This window comes from Triturus cristatus, chromosome 8, assembly GCF_964204655.1.
Source record: "Triturus cristatus chromosome 8, aTriCri1.1, whole genome shotgun sequence".
Lineage (NCBI taxonomy): Eukaryota > Metazoa > Chordata > Amphibia > Caudata > Salamandridae > Triturus > Triturus cristatus.
Window position 1 is genome coordinate 1,119,885,409 of NC_140591.1, and position 26,678 is coordinate 1,119,912,086.

Sequence of the window (26,678 nt, forward strand, 5' to 3'; positions counted from 1 at the left end):
ACCACGTCCGCGCATGCTCACATAATATCCAGACTATATGAGTCACTTCAGATGTAAATTGGAGGGCAAACACATAAAGCCCGGGATAAATGGAACACACTACAAGATTCACCTCTGACAGATGCAGACTGGGAATCATGCTGTGTGCTAGTAACCCTACTTACCTTCAACGGTAATCTCTGCATTACTCACTACAAATACATACATCAAGCCTATCACACGCCGGCCAAATTACACAAATATGGATTAAGGGATGATGCGCGATGTAGGAGATGTGGGGCGGACCGGGCTGATTTCATACATCTAGCATGGCAATGTGAGAGGATACGGAGGTATTGGGAGCTTGTAATTCATCACTTGGGCATGCTATCCTCCTGCACACTGGAATGTACGCCACAGCTGTGCCTGCTAGGGCTGCATATACCGATGACCTCAAAGAAAAAGAAGCTGTCTGCTATATTATTACTCCTGGCAAAGCGCAGGGTATCTATGTGCTGGGACAGCAAACTAGCCCCTACACTGGCAAACTGGTTAAAAGACGCCACATATTGCAGAGACAATTTTATATTATATGCTGAAGAACTGCCAGACATGTCAAGGCAATTGAATATCTGGGAGCCATTTACAGAATACCTGCGTGACCACGCTAACTTGCTCCAAGAGACTGGTTGATTTGAATATGGCATTGTATACGTGATATTTATGTATTGTTGACCACTTCAGTATGTCGGTTCGGGTAATGTGATGTCTAGATTCTTACAAGGTACTGTGGCTGTGACAATGTCCGGTAGGAGACGATCATATTGTATGTTATCAAACAAAATTTAATTAAAAAAATACAAAATAAAAATAAAGAAACAGTATCTGTTACTCAGGGACAAAAACAATTTCAAGAAATTCGTCAGAGACTTTTTCGAACTAGAGTGATTCAGAATTTAATGAGAACATGCTGCAAATATAAAAAGAAAGTGCTGCAATTCAAACAGAAGCAGCGTATCGAAAGTATAGTGGGTACTGCTTCTACTTTAAAACAGAAGTTATACATTGTGGTTTGAAGAGGATCAAAGTATTAGATAAAGTAATCAAAGTGTTGAAAGAGAAAAGTAGAAGAAAAAGACTTGTCAACAGAACCAACTTTTGCAAAATCTTTAGTGGACATTGGAAACATACTTCTAGTAGTGAGCCTTTTTTTAATGAGGAAAGTTACCTCCAGGAAAAAAAGTTTAGCAGTTGCAGTTGATACTGGAGGTTGTTGCAACGAAGTTTAGCATGGTTGTCCCCTTCCAAAAGAGGAATTGGTTGGTAATAGTGCAGAAGAGTTAATAGTTGAAGAAGTGCAAGGGAAATGTGCACAAGCTCCTGTGTATAAGTGCGGTTGTGTATCAGTATTTGTAGTATTCTACAGGAATCTATTGATATAATGCGAAATTTGCTACGAGAATATACACAGAAAAGTATTAAACAGAAAATTAAGTTGTTGCAAGGACTAGATCCATGTAACGTAAGAAAATATACTGAGAAACATGGGCATTCTCTGGCTTGTCTTTCAAGTAAAGTGTGTAAAAGTGTTTTCCATCACTTGAGGATGTTAGCAGTACACCATTCAGAAATGCGGAAGTTTGTAAGGAAACTGTACTATGTGCAAAGTCCTGCATTATGTTTAAGTGAACTGAATACAGCTCTTTTATATGGTTCTTTATTAGATATTCAAAAAAATGTGGGAAGATACTGAAATGCGATATTTTGGTTCAGAAGAGCAGTCAATAGAAAATGAAAGTTTGACAATTACAGATGTTGAAAGTGATTAGCACTGATCAGTTTTAAGAAGAAATTGGAAGGTTTAATGTAGTGTGCTCTGAAATACCAAACTATGTTTGTGTTTGTTGTCGACATACTCATTATAAAAGTCAAACTAGGAATGTTGATTTGTATTTGAAAAGTGAAAAGAAGAACAATAGTAACGGGGAAGAATTTGCAACTTACTTGTTGGTGGAAGGTCGATTTGAGTTAGGTAGTGATCAACGTATATGTAAATATTGTTACAACAAATTAGAAGAGAACAAAATGCCTGCTAGAGCAGTACAAAATAATTTAGAATTAGTAGCTATTCCGGAGGAACTGGCAGAATTGAATACATATGAGTCGGTTCTAATTCAATCTGTTCATCCTTTTCAAACTATAATTCGGATGGAGCCTAAAACAGGTAAACTGCCACCAACAGATTTGCAAAGAGGGCTGAAAGGAAGAGTGGTGTACTTACCTTCGGATTTTAAGAAAAATATTGAAACTATTGGTGGAGAGAAAGAGGAAAATGAGGCAGTCGGAAAATATGACAAGAATTTGTGGATGTTAATAAAGTTGAAAAGGCTACCTTATATCTTATAGAGAACAATATTTATTACAAAACTGTAAATGTGGATGAACAGGTAATACGTTTAGAAGATGAATGTGAAATTTCAAGTGGTCAAATAGAGAAAGTGGACAAGTCAAGGACTGAAGAGATTTATGAACATTACACAATATGTCCTTTGCATTCAAAAGAAGTACTAGGAAGCAGCATTGAGTTATTTCAAATGAAAAAAGCACAGGGAACTCCAATGAGTATATGGGAGAAGAGCTTGGAAGCTCGTTGTTTTCCACAGCTGTTTCCTACTGGAGAAGGTGGATGATATGATGACCGACCTGTACATATTCCAGCTTCAGAATATCAGTCAACAAGATAATATTCTGAAGATCCTAGATTTCGACAGTGCATTCCATACATATTTCACCTTTTGTTTGAAAGTGATTTATCTTCTCTGTCGTATGCAGTGAAGTACATACTTAAAACTAGAGTTCATCAATCACTTCTTTCTGTGAAAGAATTTGTGGAGAAAGTTGAAAAAACAGATGAAAATGTAGAAGCACAGTTAATCAATTTGATGGCATGTGAAAGTGGAATAAATGAGTATTGGTATCGTCGTCATAGAGAACTCAAGTGTATGTTACAGAACTTAGATACACCAACATGGTTTGTCACACTTAGCTGTGCAGAGTATGCATGGGAAGATTTGCTTGAGTGTCTAAGAGAAGTGAATTCCAATATTAAATATGTTGAAATAAAGACTCCTGGTGAACTGTGTTTATTGGATCCTGTAAATGTGTGCAGATATTTTAATCATAGGTTTCAAGCTATGATGTCATTTATCTGCAATAAAAAGAATCCACCTCTTGGAGAAGTTACCGATTTCTTTTGGAGAAAGGAGTACCAAGCAAGACGTGCACCTCATATACATATGCTACTATGGGTCAAGGATGCATCTAAATTTGGAACTGATTCTGATGAAACAGTATTGTCTTTCATCGAACAGCATGTGACATGTGAGATTCCGAGAGAAGAAAGAGATAGAAGCTTGAGACAGCAAGTTTTACGTTTCCAAAGTCACCGTTGTGGAAAGTACTGCAGAAGAAAATACAAGTCTAAAGGAAAATTTTACACCAATTGTCAGTTTGGTTTTCCACGTCCAGTCATTTGTAAAGGAAGAGTAAATTATTTTTTTCTTCTGTAAGGCACACAATAACTCGGAAATCTCCAAAGAATACCTACAACTTAAAAAGAACAGAAGTGTCAAAGTATATCAATGACTACAATCCAATCATTTTAAAAATGTGGAATGCGAACATGGACATCCAGTATGTTGCAGATAACTCAATTGCTGTTGCCCGTTATGTTACATCGTACATAGCAAAATCAGAAAAAACAGAGATGAAACAAATGTGGGAAGAAATTGTACAGCTTTACTTTGAAAAGGCTTTCCCACCGAGAAATTGGATCCTATGAATGTTCAAACCGCTTGTGCTCTTCAAGTTTATATTCAAAGTCTTGAGGAATCATTTGGGTAAGTTTAGGTCTTGCTGCTCACGGAATAGAGTTTTGAAATCATTAGAAGAAATTGAATACTTAGCAGCAAATGAACCAGACAGTACAGACATTCTTAAAACTAATCTGTTGGACACATACTATCCGAAAAGGAGTCGACATATGGAACAGCTATGTCTGTATGAAGTACTTCAACATTACAGCTTCAAAAGAAATATTAAACAGAATTTAAAAGAAGAAAAATATGCAGTAGTTGGATGTCATGGTTGTTTAGTAAAACAAGCAAAGGGTAATCTTATAAACCACAAGAAACTCAGTTGTGTATCTCCAGATAAGCGAGAACTTTACTATTTAGCACTTCTCCAACTCTTTAAACCATGGCGTAGCGAAAGTGAATTACTTGGAGACTTTGACTGCTATGAAGATTCTTTTAATGCATGTAAAGATAGCATTGCATGTACAATTTTCCCTACATATTTAAAAATGTTGAATGATGAAGTTGAACAGGAAAAGACTATTACAGCTGAAATAGCTAATGAAAGTTCTCAAGATAGTCAAAGTAGTGGTCAATGTAGTCAAGATCCTCTTGGACAACCAATTCTGGAAAATGAAGCAGTGATTGCTATGCATGAAGTCGAAATTGCAATGCAACAAGCACACGAGGAGAATATTACATTGGAAAAGTTAGAAGAACAACTCAATGTTGAACAGAAAGAAATATATGTACAAGTGAGAGAACAGATAGAACATGGTTTGTTGCATGAAAAAAAAGAATGTGTGTGTCCATCTTTTAAACCTCTTCTGATGTACATCAGTGGTCAAGCTGGGACAGGTAAAAGTTTTGACCAGTTATCTTCAAAAAACTACTGGTTCACATTTATGTTCTGTGGTAACAGCTCCAACTGGATTACCTGCACACAATGTTAAAGGGGTTACTTTGCGTAGATTACTGATGTTACCAGTTGAGCATGATAGTAAATTACAATATCAGAAGTTGTCTGGAGAAGCCTCTCATGAAGTGTCAAGAGTTCTGAAGAACATGAAACTATTAATTATTGATGAGGTGAGCATGGTCTCAAACTTAATGCTTGCTTTTGTACACTTAAGATTGCAACTGGTATTAAAAACAGATTATGACGTTCTCTTTGGAGGAAAACATTTAATTGTATTTGGAGATCTGCTATAACTAACACCTGTAAAAGGAGAACCAGTGTTTAAAACTCTTCTACATGAAGACACAAAGAAATCTCTGGGAAGTATTGGAAATGTGAATCTGTGGTTAAATTTTGAATATAAAGAACTCACTCAGAATATGCGACAAGCAAGAGATGAAGATTATGGAAATATTCTAAAAGATGTAAGAATTGGTGTTCTAAGCAAACATGGTAAAGAAGCTTTTCAAAGTCGTCTACTAAAGAACTTGTTTACAAATGAAACCACACCAGCAGAAGTAATGTAAGAGAAGATGAAAGAAAAAAGTCTATAGTTTGCTTAATGCCTACAGTGGAAGAGTGTTCTACATTTAATAGAGAGCTTATGAAATTGGAAAATGAAGAAATAGTTCACATTGAAGCTATTGATAAATTCGAGCCTCAAGGAATAACAATTTTCCTTTCAGAAAAACTACAGACTAAATTGGATTCTTTGGAAAAGTCTGTATCAAAAACTGCTGGCTTAGAAAAAAATGTAGGTTTATGTTTAAACTGTCGGGTAATTTTGAGGCCTAATCTGAATGTAGAAGAAGGTTTAGTGAATGGAGCAATGGGGAAAGTTGTTGATTTTGTGAAATATCAAAATAGAAATGCAATTGAATTCTTGAAAGTCAAATTTGATCAGATTACAGAGGTAAAACAGATTTCGCGTTGTGCTTTACGTTTTTTGCTTGTAAAAGACTTGTCATCATCATCAAAAAAGCTTTATTGCGATTTGATAAAATCATAAAAGCACAATCATAAAATCACAATGTTCATATAGATTACAATTTCCAATTAATTTAGAAGTTTAAAAATACAGTGAATAGTAATCAGGTATCAATGTGGTTTAACGAGAATCTAACCGTACTTGATACTAAGATATCGGTGAATAATTTTTGCTAGTTAGTTTCCTACGAATTAGCCACATTGCAAACAGGAACTTTGAAACTGAGACCACAATAAGTGGGTTTGTGTCGCTTCTCAAAATCCTAAAGAAATCAAGATAGCTCCTAAGGCCCAAATTTAAACATAGCTGTATAATCCATTTTTTCCGAATGCCAGCATACGCTGGACAGAAAAGCACGACATGAATCATGGATTCCAGTTCGGTTGAGCAACCCGGGCACACATGCTGTATTCCACTCACCCATCGATCAGTGAATGAATATAGGGGAAGGGTACCATATCTGAACTGTACATATAGCTTCTTTGCTAAGATGGGCTGTATAACATCAAGTTCAGGTACAAAGGCGTAAAAAGGTTTAACGTCAAGGAAAGCATCAGTCAGACTTGATGGTTTAGCCGAGCTATAAGTTTTCAGTAAATAGTAATCTTTAAATGTTGTGGCTAGAGATTTCTTGGTAATGCCTGAAATTGAGTCCTCTGGGTTATCCCAGAGGTGGGCAAGACCAATCTGGTTGAGTGTCTGCCTAACATACTGGAGCCAAGGAATCTTGTCGGCTCCGAGAGTACCCAAGATTACTTTCAGTTCATCTCTGTAGCATGCCAACTCGGTTGTACTCCATATCCTCCTCCAATACATCACTGGCCTAGTGGCAACAACCTCTGATATCGGACGAATATTTAGATCCAACCTCAGAGGTATAAGCGGCGTGTTGTTTGGAAGGGTTAAGAGTTTCCTAATAAAATTATTTTCAATACTAACCAAATCATTTACAGAAGTATGGCCCCATAATTCAGCTCCATAGAATGTCGAGGACCTAGATTGCACGGAATACATTTCAAGAGGGGCACTTATGATTTTTAGGCAGCATTTTTATAGACTTTAAAGATGCCCCCTATAGCCTGACTAAGTTTTAAATTTGCTTTAATCTTTTGAGGGGACCATCCCATTTTGTCATTCAGGGTCAGACCTAAGTACTCAAAAGTAGAAACCCGATCCAGAGGGATACCTTCCATCTTAGGATGTGGGTAATTGGAGGGTTTTACGTTAAAGGCCATATATTTTGTTTTATCTATGTTGACCACCAGATTCCTTTTATTACAGAAGTTGGTAAACTGGTTCAACACCCGCTGCATGCCTATCGGCGATTTTGACAACAGCAAGGTGTCATCCGCAAACATGAGTGCAGGATATCTTTGAGAAGCCAGTTTTGGAGCGTCAATATCTGTAGTTTCCAGAAGGTCGTCAATGAGGCCGTTAAGGAAAAGTGAAAACAGAGTTGGGGCAAGGACACAGCCCTGACGCACACCCTTCTCCACTGGGAAAGGGCCGGTTAGATGACCATATTTTCCGTAGCGGACTCTGGCATATGTCCCGTCGTGGAGAATCTTCAATTGATAGCATAGATAGGGTGGAACCCCCATAGCTAGCAGTAAATTCCAAAGCTGGTTGCGGTCCACCATATCAAATGCAGATTTCAAATCCACGAAGGTCAAATATAGACTACCCCCCTCCAATATAACGTGTTTCCAGTAGAGGATCTGGAGCCTAAATAATTGGTCCATGGTTGAAATTTTGGACCTAAATCCCGCTTGAAGTGGGGTTAAGATATTGTTCTCCTCGATCCAATTCTGCAACCGTTGCAAGAGAAGCCTAGAATAGATTTTTTGGCTCACATCTATAAGCCTTATAGGCCTGTAGTTACCTGGATCAAGGGGGGATCCCTTTTTAAAAATAGGGATAATTTCCGCACCCATCCAAGTAGGTGGAACCGGTAAACCTTGCAGGATAGCATTAAAAAGGATTAGGAGGTAGGGAGCCCAGACTGACCGTTCATCTTTATAAAGGTCCCCATGGATCCTGTCCAACCCAGGTGCCTTATTTGGTTGGAGATTATCCAATGCCAAGCACACTTCTGTTAACGTCCAGGGAGGAGCATCCCAAGATGGATCCAGAATCATTAGGATGGCAGGGGGATCAACTCTCCTAGTTAGATTAATGGGATAGAGTTTTTTAAAGTGCGAGGCCCATGCATCTTCGGAAACATTGGGGTCGGTCGTGGTTTTACCCTCCGATTTCCCAGTGTGGACGAGGTTCCAAAAGGACCTTGAATCTTTTACCATAAGTGCTGATCTGATATCAAGCCATCTTCCCTCTTCCCATTCAGTTTTAGCACTATGGATTATCTTCCTATAAGCCCGTCTTGCTTCCAGAATGTGTGGGCAATTGCCTTCCTTTATGGCCTGTAGTAGTTCCTGTTTGGCTATCCTACAGCCCTTGGTAAACCAGGAATTAGTATTCCCAGATTTCTTTGTGTTTGCTGTACCTACTTTATAAAAAAAACACACACAATATATCAACTAGGTCCTTATGAATTTTAGCCAAATCCATAGTTTCACCAGCTACAGGGTTGTTGACTTCCGTTTCGAGCACTCTTTCAAGGAGAGGAAGAATCTTTTGGTACATACTGGCAATGACCGCATCAGACTGTTTTACGGTACGCCAGCGTATCCTCTTCACCCCTTGTGACGTCATCAGCAGTGCATTGCGAGTGCGCGAGTTATAGTTAGCTCAACTAACTATAACAGGCGAATTTCTCTGGTTTTATAGGAGTCAAATGTCCAACTAACTATAACGTCTCTGAAACCTATAGTTTTTTCAGTGAATTTCTAAGGTTTTTTAAATGCATTTTTCTAACTATAACGTCCCTGAAACCTATGGTTTTTTCAGTGAATATATATATATATATATATATATATTACCTACTGGCGGTCGCCAGTAGGTAGTTATAGTTAGGACCCTGTTTCCATAGGAAATCCGCAACATTCTATTTTGAATAACTTTGGCGCCGGTCGACGAATCCTCGCGAATATTTCAAAATAGGTGGGGCGCTACGCTCCGCTCCTACCCTGAAAGTCTCGGGGGGATTCGTCAAGCGGGGGCTGAGATAAAAGGGGGGTCCCAAAATGCGTTTTTCCCATGCATTTTTCCATAGGACCTTTAGACACAGCTACAGCCCGAACGGCTGAACAGAGTTCCATGAAATTTGGCAGAGAGGTAGTCTACAGGTCAAGGAAGTGCCTTTTGTAGGTTTGGTGTAAATCTGTTCAGTAGATTCTGAGAAAATAGCCTTTAAATCAATATATATATCTGAGCCAGCTTACGGTGCGCTTACGGTGCGCTTACCGTACGCATACGGTGACGTGCGCGAGCGCGATTCTGATTGGCTGTTAGATCTTAGTAAACATTCGAATCGGTCGAAACCAGGAAGCGGCGGCCGCCATTTTCTCTCTCGCACTCAGAGTGTGGATTAAAAAACAAAGGACAAAAACATGTAAAGGGGCTGTTTAGACAGCTCCAAAGCACCTAGCCATGTTGAGGGAGTCCCCAAAGATCCCCCAAGGCCAAAAACGGAATTTTAGTTTTTTCGATAATTTCGCCGATTACGCTTACCGTACGCGTACGGTAAAAAATAATATAAAAAAAAACTTATCCACACTCTCCCCACCCCATGTGCAAATGGTGCCCGAAGGGCACCATTTGTGCATTGCATATAAAAGTTATTAAAAAGTAAAATATTACCTTTCACAACGAAGCGCATCATATGTCCTCCATGTGCGCACGGTGCGCAAAGCGCATCGTGCGTACATGGCCCATATAGCGTAACGTGGGCACGCGGTGCGCGTAGCGCACCGCGTGCCCACCGTGCGTGCACGGCACTAACTGCGTAAAGTGGGCGCGCGGTGCGCGAAGCGCACCGTGCGCGCACGGAACGAACTGCGTTAAGTGGGCGCGCACGCCACGAATGGCGTAAAGTAACTTAGCATTTAAAAAAACGTACAAATTCACTGAAAAAACCATAGGTTTCACACACGTTATAGTTAGGAATTAGCATTTAAAAAACCTTGCAAATTCACTGAAAAAACCATAGGTTTCACACATGTTATAGTTAGCGGAAATTTTACTGATAAAAAACCAATGAAATTCCCCCGTTATAGTTAGTGCAGGCAACTATAACTCACGCGACCGCAATCTTCTGCTGATGACATATGTGTCTTTATGAAAAAAAAATATTTGTAATATATGTATAGCTAAAAATTTATGGAAGAAGACATGGGCAAATAAGTGTCTAAATACAGTATTAGCATCAGCAGAGGATTGCGGTCGCGTGAGTTATTATATATATATATATATATATTCACTGAAAAAACCATAGGTTTCAGGGGCGTTATAGTTAGCTGGACATTTCCCTCATACAAAACCCTAGAAATTCCCCCGTTATAGTTAGTTCAGCTAACTATAACTCGCGCCCCCGCAATGCACTGCTGATGATGTCACATATTACATCACTCATGACATGGTCAGTGACATCACTGATGACATCACTGATGACATCTGAAATGACATCACTGATGACATCACTGATGACATCATCCATGTGATAAATTAGTGCATCTTCTCACACCCTTTGATATACTCAATCAAAATTTCAGACGTCCATTCTCGAAACCATAGATACTCCAATACCAATAACTACATACCCACTCATTGACTCTTAGATCTACACACACATCCACTCACTCACCTGTACAGTCACTCATACTTACAGTCACTCAGTACAGGACTATCATATGCATTTACACACCTACATAGACACTCACACACCACCAATCATCCATAGAGGTACTCTCACACCTAGTCAGTCATGCACATATTAATCACACTCCCATTTACTCACCTATGCAGTTATACACACACAAGTACACTTACTCATAAAAATAGTACCACATTCTTACGCTCTTATACAATCACTGATACAAGCACACACTCATCCATACAGCCACTCTAACAATCACACACTCTCACATATACCTTATATACTCTTACACACATATATACTGCCTTTCACATATGTAGTTACTCACACATGTACCACTGAGATATACATTCAATCACTAACACACCCATACATACACTCACCCAAACATACACTCCATCACAGATGCACTCTTAAAACCATGCACCCATAGAATCACCCACTCACACATGTATGCACAGAGTCACACACACCCCACCCACACAAATACTCAGGCACCCAAACAGATACTCAGACAACCAATCAATAACCCATAGAAACTCTCATATAGCTATTCACAAAACCATGCAGCCGCTTATACACCAACAGACAGACATTCACACAGTTTAGTCACTAGTCTGGAGTAAGATACGTTTAATGACTCACTTATAGAGTCAGTCACGCACCTACTAAATCATCCATTCACACACTTATACACCCACTCATTCTTCCATAGGTTTTTCCCTATATATATATGTTAAACATATTTAAAATTTACAGAAACACACACTCACTGGATGACGTCATCAGTGATGTCATCAGTGATGTCATTTCAGATGTCATCAGTGATGTCATCAGTGATGTCACTGACCATGTCATGAGTGATGTAATATGTGACGTCATCAGCAGTGCATTGCGGGGGCGCGAGTTATAGTTAGCTGAACTAACTATAACGGGGGAATTTCTAGGGTTTTGTACGAGGGAAATGTCCAGTTAACTATAACGCCCCTGAAACCTATGGTTTTTTCAGTGAATATCAAAGGTTTTTTAAATGCTAATTCCTAACTATATCAGGCCTGAAACCTATGGTTTTTTCAGTGAATTTTAAAGGTTTTGTAAATGACAATTTTGAATGTATTAATTGTCATACTGATTTTTTTGATACTGATTTACTATATTTTTAAAACTATTTATTTTTAGATATATTTTTTTTAATTACCTTATAATTACATTATACATTACAATACAAAATATACTTTCTCAGAATGAATTACTTTAGTTTAAATACTTGGCAAATAGGCAACAGACTTTTAAGTACAGTAGTTACAGTTGTTGCAATGGGCAACACAATTTCAAACACAAAGCAACATTGAGCTCAATGTGAATTTCTAGTGAAATGCAATTAGTTACTTTATGGATTACTTTTCTAACCACAGGACTGGATCCTAGATTCAGTCCTTGGACATCTCCTGTAAACAGTTGAGTAAAAGCGCTTTGGTTACAGTAGTTATTTTTAAGGAATATTATTGTATTTTAAAAGTTGACACTTAGACATTTTTTCACATAGAATCACCAATGTTATCCTATGGCAGAAAATTCACTTAGCAGGTAAGTAGTGTTATCATTACTTTTTCTTACTCAGTGGTGGATCCTGGATCCACCACTGAGTAAGAAAAAGTAATGAAAGAATGTGTTTAAGTCATACAGACGATTTTTTAGGAATATTTTTAGTTTGTGAAAATAGACACTTGGAAACTTTTCTGGTGAAAACCACACAGTGGATTCCTATGGAAGGAAATACAAGTTACTGGTAAGTATGCTTAGAATTACTCTTCCGTGTCAGTGCTGGGCTAAAAGATGCAGCCCTGGGTTCTCTCCTGATAACAGGTGAGTAAATCGGAATTCGTAGTTCGGTTGATTTTAGAGGAATATTTGTACGTTTCAAAAATGGACACTGAACATTTTCTGGTGAAAACCACACAATGGATTCCTATGGAAGGAAATACAAGTTACTGGTAAGTACGCTTAGAATTACTTTTCAGGGTCTGTGCTGGGCTAAAAGATGCAGCACTGGGTCCTCTTCTGATTACAGGTGAGTAAATCGCCTTCGTAGTTCGGCTGATTTTAGAGGAATATTTCTACGTTTCAAAAATGGACACAGAAAATTTTCTGCTGAAAACCACACAATGGATTCCTATGGAAGGAAATACAAGTTACTGGTAAGTACACTTAAAATTACTTTTCAGGGTCAGTGCTGGGCTAAAAGATGCAGCACTGGGTCCTCTCCTGATTACAGGTGAGTAAATCGCCTTCGTCGTTCGGCTGATTTTAGAGGAATATTTGTACGTTTCAAAAATGGACACAGAAAATTTTCTGCTGAAAACCACACAATGGATTCCTATGGAAGGAAATACAAGTTACTGGTAAGTACACTTAAAATTACTTTTCAGGGTCAGTGCTGGGCTAAAAGATGCAGCCCTGGGTTCTCTCCTGATAACAGGTGAGTAAATCAGAATTCGTAGTTCGGCTTATTTTAGAGGAATATTTGTACAATGGTAAAGGAAGGGGGGGGCCTGAGGTGACGTGTGCAAACACGCCCTGTGGCGCGTTTTAAGTTGGGGAATTAATTCCTCTTCAATCCTGCGGTCCCCTGGGGGCCAACTAGCCCAACTGGTACCTTCAGTATGCGTCAGGGAGCTGCGTTGCAGAGCGGTGTTCAGAGGCCACGCCCCTTTTTACAACACTCTGCAACGCAGCACCGTGGCGCTTCCTGGAGGTACCTGGTGGGCAAGTTGGCCCCTAGGGGACCTCTGGGTTGAAGAGGAATTAATTCCCTAAATTAAAACGGGCCACAGGGCGTGTTTGCACACATATCACCTCAGGCCGCACCCCCTACCTTCACCACTGTGCAAACGCGCCCTGTGGTGTGTTTTAATTTGGGGACTTAAGTCCCCTTGAATCCTGAGGTCCCCTGGCGGCCAACTTGCCCACCAGGTACCTCCAGTATGCTCCAGGGAGCTGCATTGCAGAGAGGTGTTCAGAGGCCACGCCCCTTTTTACAACACTCTGCAAAGCAGCTCCGTGGCGCTTACTGGAGGTACCTGGTGGGCTAGTTGACCCCTAGGGGACCTCTCGATTGAAGAGGAATGAATTCCCCAACTTAAAATGCACCACAGGGCGTGTTTGCACAGTATCACCTCAGGCCCCGCCCCCTACCTTCACCACTGTGCAAACGCGCCCCGTGGCGCATTTTAAGTTGGGGGATTAAGTCCCCTTGAATCCTGAGGTCCCCTAGCGGCCAACTAGGCCACCAGGTACCTCCAGTAAGCACCACGGAGCTGCGTTGCAGAGAGGTGTAAAAAGGGGTGTGGCCTCATTACACCTCTCTGCAACGCAGCCCCCTGGCGCATACTGGAGGTTCCTGGTGGGCTAGTTGGCCCCCAGGGACCCCCAGTATTCAAGGGGAATTAGTTCCCCCTCTGCAAACGTGCCAGGGGGCGCGTTTGCCGAGTGGTGTAAGGAGGGGGCGTGGCCTCCGGCCCGATCCCGATCTTTTCTGCCGGCATTGCTTTTCGACATGGGGAGCAGCTAACATGCTGCTCCCCATGTGGAAAAGCAATCAGCTTTGCTTCATTGAAGCGAGAGCAGGTTTCCCTGCTCTCGCTTCAATGAAGCAAAGTTGTTTGCAATAACAGGGTGGGAGCCGCGAGGCTCCCGCCCTGTCATTGCAAACAGCAGTGTCCCGGGGTGGGCACCCCGGGACACTACAGGAGCCGGCCCTGGGGGGCGGCGGTCCCCAGGGCCATCATTGGCTCCAGGAGGGGGGCCGCGTGGCCCCCCTCCCACACGGACAAGTTGCCCTGGGGGTGGCGGTCAACGGGGCTGGGGGGGGCCTGAGAGCCCCCCCATCGCAAATACTTTCAAGCCCCGGGGGGTGGCGGTCCCCGGGGCTGGGGGGGCTGCGAGCCCCCCCATCCATTTTCTATAAACCCCGGGGGGTGGTGGTCCCCAGGGCTGGGGGGGCCGTGAGCACCCCCAAATAGTGTCTCTGAGCCCCGGGGGTGGCAGTCCCCGGGGCAGTGTGGGGGCGATTGGGACACCCCACACTGTTTTATTTCTGCCCCCGGGATTTGGCTCCCCCCCGGGGGCCAATTACCAAAGAAGCGCGGGAGCCCCGCACTTCTTTTTTTTTATTTTCGGCCGAAATTCGCGCTGGGTCCTTGTGGGACCCCCTGAGCAGGCTTAGGGGGTCAGGGTGTTTCTACCCTGCCCCCTTGTCACGTTTTGTGCCTTTGTTTTTGTGCTTTCTTGTGCCTCGGTTCTACCGAGGCACAAGATGGCTGCCAACACTTCCTGATTCAGAGTGTTGGCAGCCAATTAGCATTCAGCTCGTGCTCGGGAGGGTTCGGGGAGGGTGCGGGGAGGATCCGCGGATTCTCCCCAGCCATAGATATCACTAATTTTTATTTTAACTCTAATTTTCTCAGGAACTACTGAACGGATTTACACCATTTAAGCAAAAGGCACAAGTCTGAATTGAGGACTACCTCCTTGCCAAATTTGGTGTAATTCCGTTCAGCAGTTCGGGCTGTAGTGCGACAACAGGTCCTATGGGAAATTGCATGGGGAAAACGCGTTTTGGGACCCCCCTTTTTTCTCGGCCCCCGCTTGACAAATCACCACGAAACCCTCAGGGTAGGAGCAGAGCAGAGCTGGCCAACAGTTTGGAAAATTTCGCGAAGATTCATCAACCGGCGCCAAAGATATTCCCAATAGAATGTTGCGGATTTCCTATGGAAAATAGGTCCTAACTATAACTATCTACTGGCGACCGCCAGTAGATAATAAATATATATATATATACATATATATATATATATCACTGAAAAAACCATAGGTTTCACACATGTTATAGTTAGCTGGACATTTTACTGATAAAAAACCAATGAAATTCCCCCGTTATAGTTACTGTAGGCAACTATAACTCACGCGACCGCAATCCTCTGCTGATGCTAATACTGTATTTAGACACTTATTTGCCCATATCTTCTTCCATTAAATTTTAGCTATACATATATTACAAATATTTTTTTTTCATAAAGACACATATGTCATCAGCAGAGGATTACGGTCGCGTGAGTTATAGTTGCCTACAGTAACTATAACGGGGGAATTTCATTGGTTTTTTATCAGTAAAATGTCCAGCTAACTATAACATGTGTGAAACCTATGGTTTTTTCAGTGAATTAGCAAGGTTTTTTAAATGCTATTTCCTAACTATAACGTATGTGAAACCTATGGTTTTTTCAGTGAATTTGTACGGTTTTTTAAATGCTAAGTTACTTTACGCCATTTGTGGCGTGCGCGCCCACTTAACGCAGTTCGTTCCGTGCACGGTTTTTATCAACTTTAATAAGCCCTGTACATTTGGTGGCCTTCGGCCACCAAAAGCACAGGGGGTGAGGTCAATGTGGATAGTGTTTTTTTTATTTCGATTTTATAATTTCATGTTGCCAAAATTACGTTTTTTTTCTCTATTAATAAGCCCTGCACATTTGGTGGCCTGCGGCCACCAAAAGCACAGGGGGTGGGGTAAGTGTGGATAGTGTTTTTTTTATTTTTATTTTTTTACCGTAAGCGTACGGTAAGCTTACGGTAAGCGTACGGTAAGCGTACGGTAAGCGTACCCCGCGAAATTGCCGAAAAAAAAATAAAACCGTTTTTGCTCTTGGGGGATGTTTTGGGACTCCCTCAACATGACTATGTGGGAGGGAGTTGTCAAAACAGCCCCGTAACATGTTTTTGGCCATCATGTTTGATAAACAACACTCAGTGCGAGAGACAAAATGGCGGACGCCGCTTCCTGGTTTCGGCCGATTCGAATGTTTACTAAGATCTAAGAGCCAATCAGAATCGCGCTCGCGCACGCCACCGTAAGCTTACGGTAAGCGTACGGTAAGCGTACGGTAAGCGTACGGTAAGCGGGCTCAGATATATATATTGATTTAAAGGCTATTTTCTCAGAATCTACTGAACAGATTTACACCAAACCTACAAAAGGCACTTCCTTGACCTAGGGACTACCTCTCTGCCAAATTTCTAGTAATTCTGTTCAGCCGTTCGGGCTGTAGCTCGTTCTAAAGGTCCTATGGAAAAATGCATGGGAAAAACGCGTTTTGGGACCCCCCTTTTATCTCAGCCCCCGCTTGACGAATCCCCCCGAGACTTTCAGGGTAGGAGCGGAGCGTAGCGCCCCACCTATTTTGAGAAATTCGCGAGGATTCGTCGACCGGCGCCAAAGTTATTCAAAATAGAATGTTGAGGTTTTCCTATGGAAACGTGGTCCTAACTATAACTACCTACTGGCGACCGCCAGTAGGTAATATATATATGTATATATATATATATATTACCTACTGGCGGTCGCCAGTAGGTAGTTATAGTTAGGACCTATTATCCATAGGAAAATCGTAACATTCTTTTCCCAATAACTTTAGCGTCGGTTGACGAATCTTCGCGAAATTTTCAAAACTAGTGGGGCGCTCCGGTCAGCTCCTATCTTAAAAGTTTTGGGGTGATTCGGCAAGTGGGGACCGAGAAAAAAGGGGGGTCCCAAAACGTGTTTTCTCCATGTTAATTCCCATAGGAAACTTTAGACACGGCTACAGCCCGAACGGCTGAACGGAATTACACCAAATTTGGCGAAAAGGTAGCCCTTGGTTCAGAAAGATCCCTTTTTGTTAAATGGTGTAAATCCATTCAGTAGTTCATAAGAAATTAGAAAAAGAAAAAGTTTCAATATCTGCGCGGAGCCTAACGACACATCTCATCGTGAGATTGGATTGGCTGTCAGCACTTCATCGTGGAATTGCTGGCAGCCATCTTGGGACTAATATACATGATAGTACCCCATTGAAATGCATTGTAGTGAATCGAAGATTTTGAGGGTTACCAAAAGGAGAACTATAAAGGATAATAACAGACTTTAGTTACATTAGAATTCATTTGTTGATGGTACCATACTAATTTCAGGAATTGTGGTGTGTTCTAAGCTGATTTTACCCAGTGAAAAACCTTCTGCTGGGATATCATGAATCATGTTTGAGAGAAAACTGAAGCTAAAATGAGAGCATATTTTCTGTAAATTCACATTATCTTTCTCAGTCATGTGAGAATGAAGTCTGTCATTCTCAGTAAATCATGTACATCCAACAAGGTCAGAGACTGTCAGTTGATTCCTTTGTGTTCTACTACAGCTTCCCAGAGTGTTCTAAAGAACAACACGAGCGCTAACAGCCTTACTTATGACAAAAGTATGGCACACCTGAAGCCATCTTGATTGGAATAAACTGGTAACATTTAAAACATTTAATTTAAAAAGGAACAAAATGATGGGGATGATTTTGTCATAGAAAATATGGTTAGTGCTGTAGAAAGAAAAATTAAGACATGTTTCAAGTGTGATCTCAAATATCTTCCTGTTATATTTCAACAGGAGCAGCCTGTCAGTTGATGCCTTTGTGTTCTACTGCAGCTTCCCAGAGTGTTCAGAAGAACAACTAGAGCGCTAACAGCCTTACTTATGACAAAAGTATGACACACCTGAAGCCATCTTGATTGGAATAAACTGGTAACACTAAAAACATTTAATTTAAAAAGGAACAAAATGATGGAGTTCATTTTGTCATAGAAAATATGGTTAGTGCTGTAGAAAGAAATATTAGGATATGTTTCAAGTGTGATTTCAAATATCTTCCTGTTGTATTTCAACAGGAGCAGCCTGTCAGTTGATGCCTTTGTGTTCTACTGCAGCTTCCCAGAGTGTTCTAAAGTACATCTAGAGATCTAACAGTCTTACTTGTGACAAAATTATGGCACACCTGAAGCCATCTTGAATTTAAAAAGGAACAAAATGAGGGGGTTCATTTTGTCATAGAAATTATGGTTAGTACTGTAGAAAGAAAAATTAGGACATGTTTTAAGTGAGATCTCAAATATCTTCCTGTTATATTTCAACAGGAGCAGCCTGTCAGTTAATGCCTATGTGTTCTACTGCAGCTTCCCAGAGTGTTCTAAAGAACAACTAGAGAGTTAAGGGGCATATCAACAACAACCGGCGATAATTATCGCTGAAAGCACTTAGCGCTCGGATAATTATCGCCGGCTAGCGCCGATTTTTATCGCTGAGATAGCGTGCTATTAGCAACGCTTATCTCATCAGCGATAAAAATCCTAGCGCTAACTGGCTAACGTGAGATTATCGCTGGAAACCCAGCGATAATATCACGTTAGCTAGTTGATAGGGACTCACAAACTTAGCCATGATATCCACCTTCCATAGGATATCATGGCTAAGTCAGTCCTGAAGCAGGCGTGAGGAAAGTAGCGATAACAGGGGTTATCGCTACTTTTCCTGACGCTATGCTTCATAGCGTTAGGCTTGCTGATAGGAGAAATGTCGCTTAGCGACATTTCTCCTGTCATGCCAGGTCAGGAACGCCCACTTTGCATCTCATTAGAGATGAAAAGCTGGGCGTTAGGAATCCTTACGCTAAAGCAAGGTTTCACGTGTTAGCGTGACCTTGCTGATTAGGCGATAAAATTATCGCCTCTTTTCAGCCGAAAACGGCCGCAAAAGCGGCGATAAGTTTTTTATCGCCTGCTTGTTGATATGCCCCAATCAGTCTTACTTATGACAAAATGATGGCACAACTGAAGCCATCTTGATTGAAATACACTGGTAACACTTAAAACATTTAATTTAAAAAGGAACAAAATGAGGGGGTTCATTTTGTCATAGAAATTATGATTAGTGCTGCAGAAAGAAAATTTAGGGCATGTTTTAAGTGAGATCTCAAATCCTCTTCTATTTCGTTTGGAAATTCTGACATGCAGACTGGAACAATCACTTTCAATACCAGCAGTAGACTTCCAGTTAACTCCCTGGTGAGCAGTAGCTTTACTACAGTGATCTAATGAACAACTAGAGTGCTAACATTCTGAATTTATGGCAAATGTGTGACACATCTGAATGCCTTCTTAGTGGAATCAAAGTAAAAAATGGAACGTGTTTTCTACTGAAGAGACTGCAGTAAATGAGGAAATTAGGAAACTTCATAACAAATAAGTCTCCCAAGATGGCCACCAGAGAAAAAAGAGCCTAAATGTAGCACAAATATCACCCAGATGTAGCCCACATATAGCCCAATGACAGAAGTGTGCAAAACACTTGTTATTTTGAGTTTTTCTGCAGTTTTATACAGTGCAGACTGGTCAGGCATTCCTTACATTCTTGGCTTAATCTGACGTTGTTGCTGTTTGTATAGCGGTTTCTTGTGCACGTTATTAGCATTATTGCCTTGGTATTGTTTCATATTCCCTGCGCAGCAGGCTCTTGCCCGAGAGCGTTCTCCCCCTCGCAGTTTCTCCCGCTGTGCTCTTTGCGCGTGGTGAGATCCTGTCAGGAGTGTCTGTTCCGAGCGAGGCAGCTCTGTCGAGCGTTGCCGCTGGTCTTTACGACCGTTTGGGAATCCGGTCATTCCTTTAGTGTCTGCTTGATACCTGACCAACCCTCGCCTAATTTTGACACCGCTACGCGGTGATTTCCCCACACGGCCACGTTAGTGACCAGCGCCACCTGGTGGTGGTAATTGGTATTGCACCTCAATCTATTCTTATAACAGCTTCGGGGAAAGCCCAGCTGTTGGAGCACCGGCGAGGGGGCTGCCTTAAGGATTTTAAGGGCATTTGTTCTGTGCTCACACCCTCTGCTATCATGTCTTCTACAGAAGACCATTTTTACTCCTCCTACCAGGAAGTGGAGGAGGAATGGCCCCCCAACTTCTCCCTGCAGCAGTGAACCAAGCCCTCTCTCTGGCTATTTCTAGGGCGCTGGCTCCTCTTAGGGATCAGGTTGATAAGCTGGTGAAAAGCATCCCTGGGGTATTCAGTGACCCAGATCTGGTGGTGGCGGGTCCCAGTAGCTCCCAGATGGGCAATAAAAGGGCCGTCAAGCATAATGCGGGGCACTTGGAAGGATTTGCTAAACTTACGGAGACCTTCCTCAAGAATGCGCGAACGCTAAAACATGCACCCTGCCGGGAGGAGGAGGCATCCGGAGAAAATTGCGACGCTGTCACCACTATTGTGGACCCCGACGGCGGGTTTCCCTTAGAGGGAGAGGGTGTATCGGAGGACGATTTCTCCTCCGATGAGGATAAGGACTCGGGCGTCCCTGGCATCCAGAGTCCCACTCCTGTCAGTCCCGGGTTGAGGACGGGGTCCACTCGGACATGTTCGAGCCTACCCAAATTTATCATCCTAGGTCGGCGAAGTTGACCCCTGACACCAAAGTATGTGGTGGGGAAAATCCATCAACCCCTTGAAAGGGAGGTCAGGAATAGGATGAGGGAAGAATGCCCCAGGCCCTCACTGAAGGGGAAGGTGGCACACACGCCTGAAATTGATGAGAAACTATGTACCTTTTTCTCCAAGTATATGAGGGATCCCAAGAAAGGAATTGATAGGTCTTGGACGTGGTAGGGCCCTTGACCCAAATTATTCAATTGGCGGAGCGTTCAAAAGAGTCAGGATCCCCTTTGTCAACGGATATTGTGGCTGGTTGGGCGCACTACCCTAAAACATTACCCAAACACCACTGCACTACCCTAAACACTAAATCTACCCCCAGCATGACCCCCTACACTACACAAACACCACTGCACTAACCTAAACCCTTAAACACTACAACCAGCACGACTCCCTACACTACCCAAACACCACTGCACTACCCTAAACCCTACAACACTACCCCCAGCACAACCCCCTTCACTGCTCAAACACCACTGCACGACCCTAAACCCTAAACATGACCCCCTACACTACACAAACACCACTGCACTACCCTAAACCCAAAAACACTAGAACCCAGCACAACCCCCTACAGTACACAAACACCACTGCACTACCCTAAACCCTAAAACACTACCCCCAGCACTACCCCCTACACTACACAAACACCACTGCACTACCCTAAACCCTACAACACTACCCCAGTACTACCCCCTACACTACCCAAACACCACTGCACTACCATAAACCCTAAAACACTACCCCCAGCACAACCCCCTACACTACACAAACACCACTGCACTACCCTAAACCCTAAAACACTACCCCCAGCACGACTCCCTACACTATCCAAACACCACTGCACTACCCTAAACCCTAAATCTACCCCCAGCACGACCTCCTACACTACCCAAACACCACTGCACTACCCTAAACCATAAAACACTACCCCCAGCACAACCCCCTATACTACACAAACACCACTGCACTACCCTAAACCTTAAAACACTACCCCAGCACGACCCCCTACACTACCCATACACCACTGCACTACCCTAAACCACTACCCCAGCACGACCCCCTACACTACCCAAACATCACTGCACTACCCTAAACCCTAGAAGAAAAAAAAAACACCCCATGCCCAATCCCACTTACCTCTCACTCCTCGTGGTTCCTCTCGCCTCGTGGTTCCTGCTTCACGTCGTCTCTGAGGGGCGGTGCACGTCGTTGTGAGGAAACGGAACAGCCTCTGTTTCCTTACCACAACGTGGATCGTCTACATGTTTTTTAGAACGCATGGTCATTTACCATACATACCTTTACAACAAAATTTGTTGTAAAGGCATGCGTGGTAAATGACTATGTGTTCTAAAAAAATGTTTAGTAATGACTTCGCGATGTACAACGCATGCTTGGTAATGCATGCTTTGTAATGGTATCGCGAAGTAAAAAAGTCATTGTAACAGCTGTTTACTGATCGAAGCTGGCCCCTGTTCTTCAGTGAGATATTTATTTGATTAATTAGGAGGAAGGAATGTGTTTTTTTAAAAGAAAAGTGCATTCCCTGCTGTTGTATTGTGAAAGTGTCCGCGTGGCCTGGTTTCACTTCCGGTGAGAAAGGGGAAGAGTCTGTTTGGATCTAAAGGAATTCTGTTGTTGGACGGGGCTGGCGCGACACGTCATCAGATAACATAGCTAATGGAAAGCGTCCTCCCTGAAGTGTGGAGCAGTGCCATGAGAGGTCAACAAGTGTGCGTCCCACCGCAGTATGACTGTACGGCGTGACCCATGTGCCGCCTCCAGGGTACGGGAGGCAGAAGCGGCATCGCAGGTCCTCTTGAAGACCGTTGTAGCACTAACTCTACATTTTGGTACTAGGGCATTTTAACTTTGTTGTTCCTGCAGATACAAAGAGAAGATCCTGTGTTATTCAGTGCCCTCGTTACCTTTTTTGTGGGTTGTGATGCTTGTCACTTCGCTTCCCCGCGGGTGCACACGACTGGGCACCCCACCTTGTGTGCCATCTGCAGGGCCTCTGCCCTCAGATCACTGGTTTCGGTTTCTGGAGTGGCAACATCAACAGTTGCTTCCAAAGGTCTAGCCTGAACACTTAGGTGAATATCCCCTGCACCAGCATTCCACGGTAATTCTTTCCTAGCTGTCCCACATCGACGAGGACTTCATAATAGTACGGCTCCCTCGCGACACCGTATGACGTCATCAGAGCCATAAGAGGACCTCGTCGGCGTGCTGACGTCAGTTCCACCCATTTTTTCTGTGCCACCGAGGCAAACAGGCGGACCGAGACATTTTCACATGTATACATAGTATAATAAATATATATATATTCTCTGAAAAAACCATAGGTTTCAGGCACGTTGTGGTTAGAAATTAGCATTTAAAAAACCTTAGAAATTCACTGAAAAAAACATAGGTTTCAGGGGCGTTATAGTTAGTTGGACATTTCACTCGTACAAAACCATAGAAATTCCCCCGTTATAGTTAGTTCAGCTAACTATGACTCGCGCACCCGCAATGCACTGCTGATGACGTCACATATTACATCACTCATGACATGGTCAGTGACATCACTCATGACATCACTGATGACATCTCAAATGACATCACTGATGACATCATCCTGTAAATGTGTGTTTTTCTGAAAATTAAATACGTTTTATATATGTATATCTCAAGGTCGATGGAAGAATAAATGGGTATATAAGTGTCTAAATGGATGATTGTTTTGTAAAATTGATTGTATAACTGACTGATTAAGTGTATCTTCGTGAATACATGGGTTAGTGAGTAATGTTTGAATATGTAAATATCTGTATCAGTCTCTCACTTTGTGTATAAGTGGCTGCATGGGTTGGTGAATAGCTACATGAGTGTCTATATGGGTTATTAGTTGGTTTTTTGAGTATCAGTATGAGTGTCTGTATGGTCAGTGGGGGTATTACTTAGTGCATAGATGCATGAATGAGTGTTTGCATGTGTTGAAGACAGCATGTGTGCAGGACTATATAGGTGGATGAGTGTGTGTATGGGTGTGTTAGTGAGTGAATGACTGTCTCAATAGTGTCTTTATGAGTAACTACATATGTTTTAAACTAGTATATGTGAGTATTGGTGTATATAAGTGAGTATATGTGAGAGTGAGCCATTGGAAGAGTTCCTGTACAAATAAGTAGGTGTTTCTATGTGATTGTTTAAGAGAGTAAGTATGTGTAAGTTTCTCTAGAGGTAAGTGTGGTAGTGTGTGTATAACTGTATATGCAAGTAAATGGATGTTTGATACCTTGTTTGCATGTGTGACTATGTGTGTGAGTAACTCTATGGATGAGTGGCGGTGTGTAACAGGATGTATAGGTGTATGAGTACATATGATGAGTGAGTACATGTAAGAGTGACTGTATAGGGACTGTTGGTGAATGAGTGGATGTGTGTGTAGATCTTGGAATTATTGAATAGGTGTGTTGTAACTGGTATTGGTATGTCCATTGTTTTGAAAATGTTAGTTTGTATTTTTGAGTGTGTGTATCAAAGGTTATATTAGGGTGAGAGGAGGCCTGTCACTCTATCACAAGGATGGTGTCATCAGTGATGTCATTTGAGATGTCATGAGTGATGTCATGAGTGAAGTCACTGACCATGTCATGAGTGATGTAATATGTGATGTCATCAGCAGTGCATTGCGGGCGCGTGAGTTATAGTTAGCTGAACTAACTATAACGGGGGAATTTCTATGATTTTGTATGAGTGAAATGTCCAACTCACTATAACGCCCCTGAAACCTATGGTTTTTTTCAGTGAATATATATATATTCACTGAAAAAACCATAGGTTTCACACATGTTATAGTTAGCTGGACATTTTACTGATAAAAAACCAATGAAATTCCCCCGTTATAGTTAGTGCAGGCAACTATAACTCACGCGACCGCAATCCTCTGCTGATGCTAATACTGTATTTAGACACTTATTTGCCCATGTCTTCTTCCATTAAATTTTAGCTATACATATATTACAAATATTTTTTTTTCATAAAGACACATATGTCATCAGCAGAGGATTGCGGTCGCGTGAGTTATAGTTGCCTGCACTAACTATAACGGGGGAATTTCATTGGTTTTTTATCAGTAAAATGTCCAGCTAACTATAACATGTGTGAAACCTATGGTTTTTTCAGTGAATTTGCAAGGTTTTTTAAATGCTAATTCCTAACTATAACGTGTGTGAAACCTATGGTTTTTTCAGTGAATTTGTACGTTTTTTTAAATGCTAAGTTACTTTACGCCATTCGTGGCGTGCGCGCCCACTTAACGCAGTTCGTTCCGTGCGCGCACGGTGCGCTTCGCGCACCGTGCGCGCACAGTGAGCACGCGGTGCGCTTCGCGCACCGCATGCCCACGTTATGCTAGATGGGCCATGAACGCACGATGCGCTTCGCGCACCGTGCGCACATGGAGGACATATGATGAGCATCGTTGTGACAGGTAATATATTAGTTTTTCTTTGATCCAATTTGCTAAGCACAAATGGTGCCCTTCGGGCACCATTTGCACATGGGGTGGAGAGAGTGTGGATAATTTTATTTTTTTTTAATTTTTTACCGTACGCGTACGGTAAGCGTAATCGGCGAAATTTTCAAAAAAATTAATATTCCCTATTTTGCCTTGGGGGATCGTTGGGGACACCCTCAACATGGCTAGGTGCTTGGGAGCTGTCTAAACAGCCCCTTTACATGTTTTTGCCCTTTGTTTTTCAACCCCCTGTCAGAGTGCGAGAGAGAAAATGGCGGCCGCCGCTTCCTGGTTTCGATCGATTCGAATGTTTACTAAGATCTAACAGCCAATCAGAATCGCGCTCGCGCACGTCACCGTACGCGTACGGTAAGCGCACGGTAAGCGCACCGTAAGCTGGCTCAGATATATATATTGATTTAAAGGCTATTTTCTCAGAATCTACTCAACAGATTTACACCAAACCTACAAAAGGCACTTCCTTGACCTGTAGACTACCTCTCTGCCAAATTTCAAGGAACTCTGTTCAGCCGTTCGGGCTGTAGCTGTGTCTAAAGGTCCTAAGGAAAAATGCATGGGAAAAACGTGTTTTGGGACCCCCCTTTTATCTCAGCCCCCGCTTGACGAATCCCCCCGAGACTTTCAGGGTAGGAGCGTAGCGTAGCGCCCCACCTATTTTGAAAATTTCGCGAGGATTCGTCGACCGGCGACAAAGTTATTCCAAATAGAATGTTGCGGATTTCCTATGGAAACGTGGTCCTAACTATAACTATCTACTGGCAACCGCCAGTAGATAATATATATATATATATATATATATATATATATATATATATATATATATTTGCTCAGGGGGGTCTTGTCCAACAGAGAGTGGCATTCGGAAACAGCGGTGCCTTACCCCAAAGAAGGCTTTTATTAAAGGTACAAACAGTCCCGCACTCCAGTTACAATCAGCATGTGGCCGCTGCCTACGCGTTTCGAGAATGCCTCTTCGTCAGGGACTAATGCAGCCAAAACCGCATACTTGGTTTCAACTTCCTTTTATGTGCCTTATCGTTCGCCATATTGTGCGCTTTGTATAAGATTAACGTTGCATGATGGTAGTTGAAGTCCGTTATTTTCCCCACAGATGGATGCGCTTTGTGATACATGCTCAATAAAGCTCTTAACATAAGCTCCGGCTTGTGAGACTGTTCTAAATCCTCACACTGTTTCCCACATAGGGAGCACCGTGTCTACAATGCTCCGTGGCCCCCTTCCCCGGG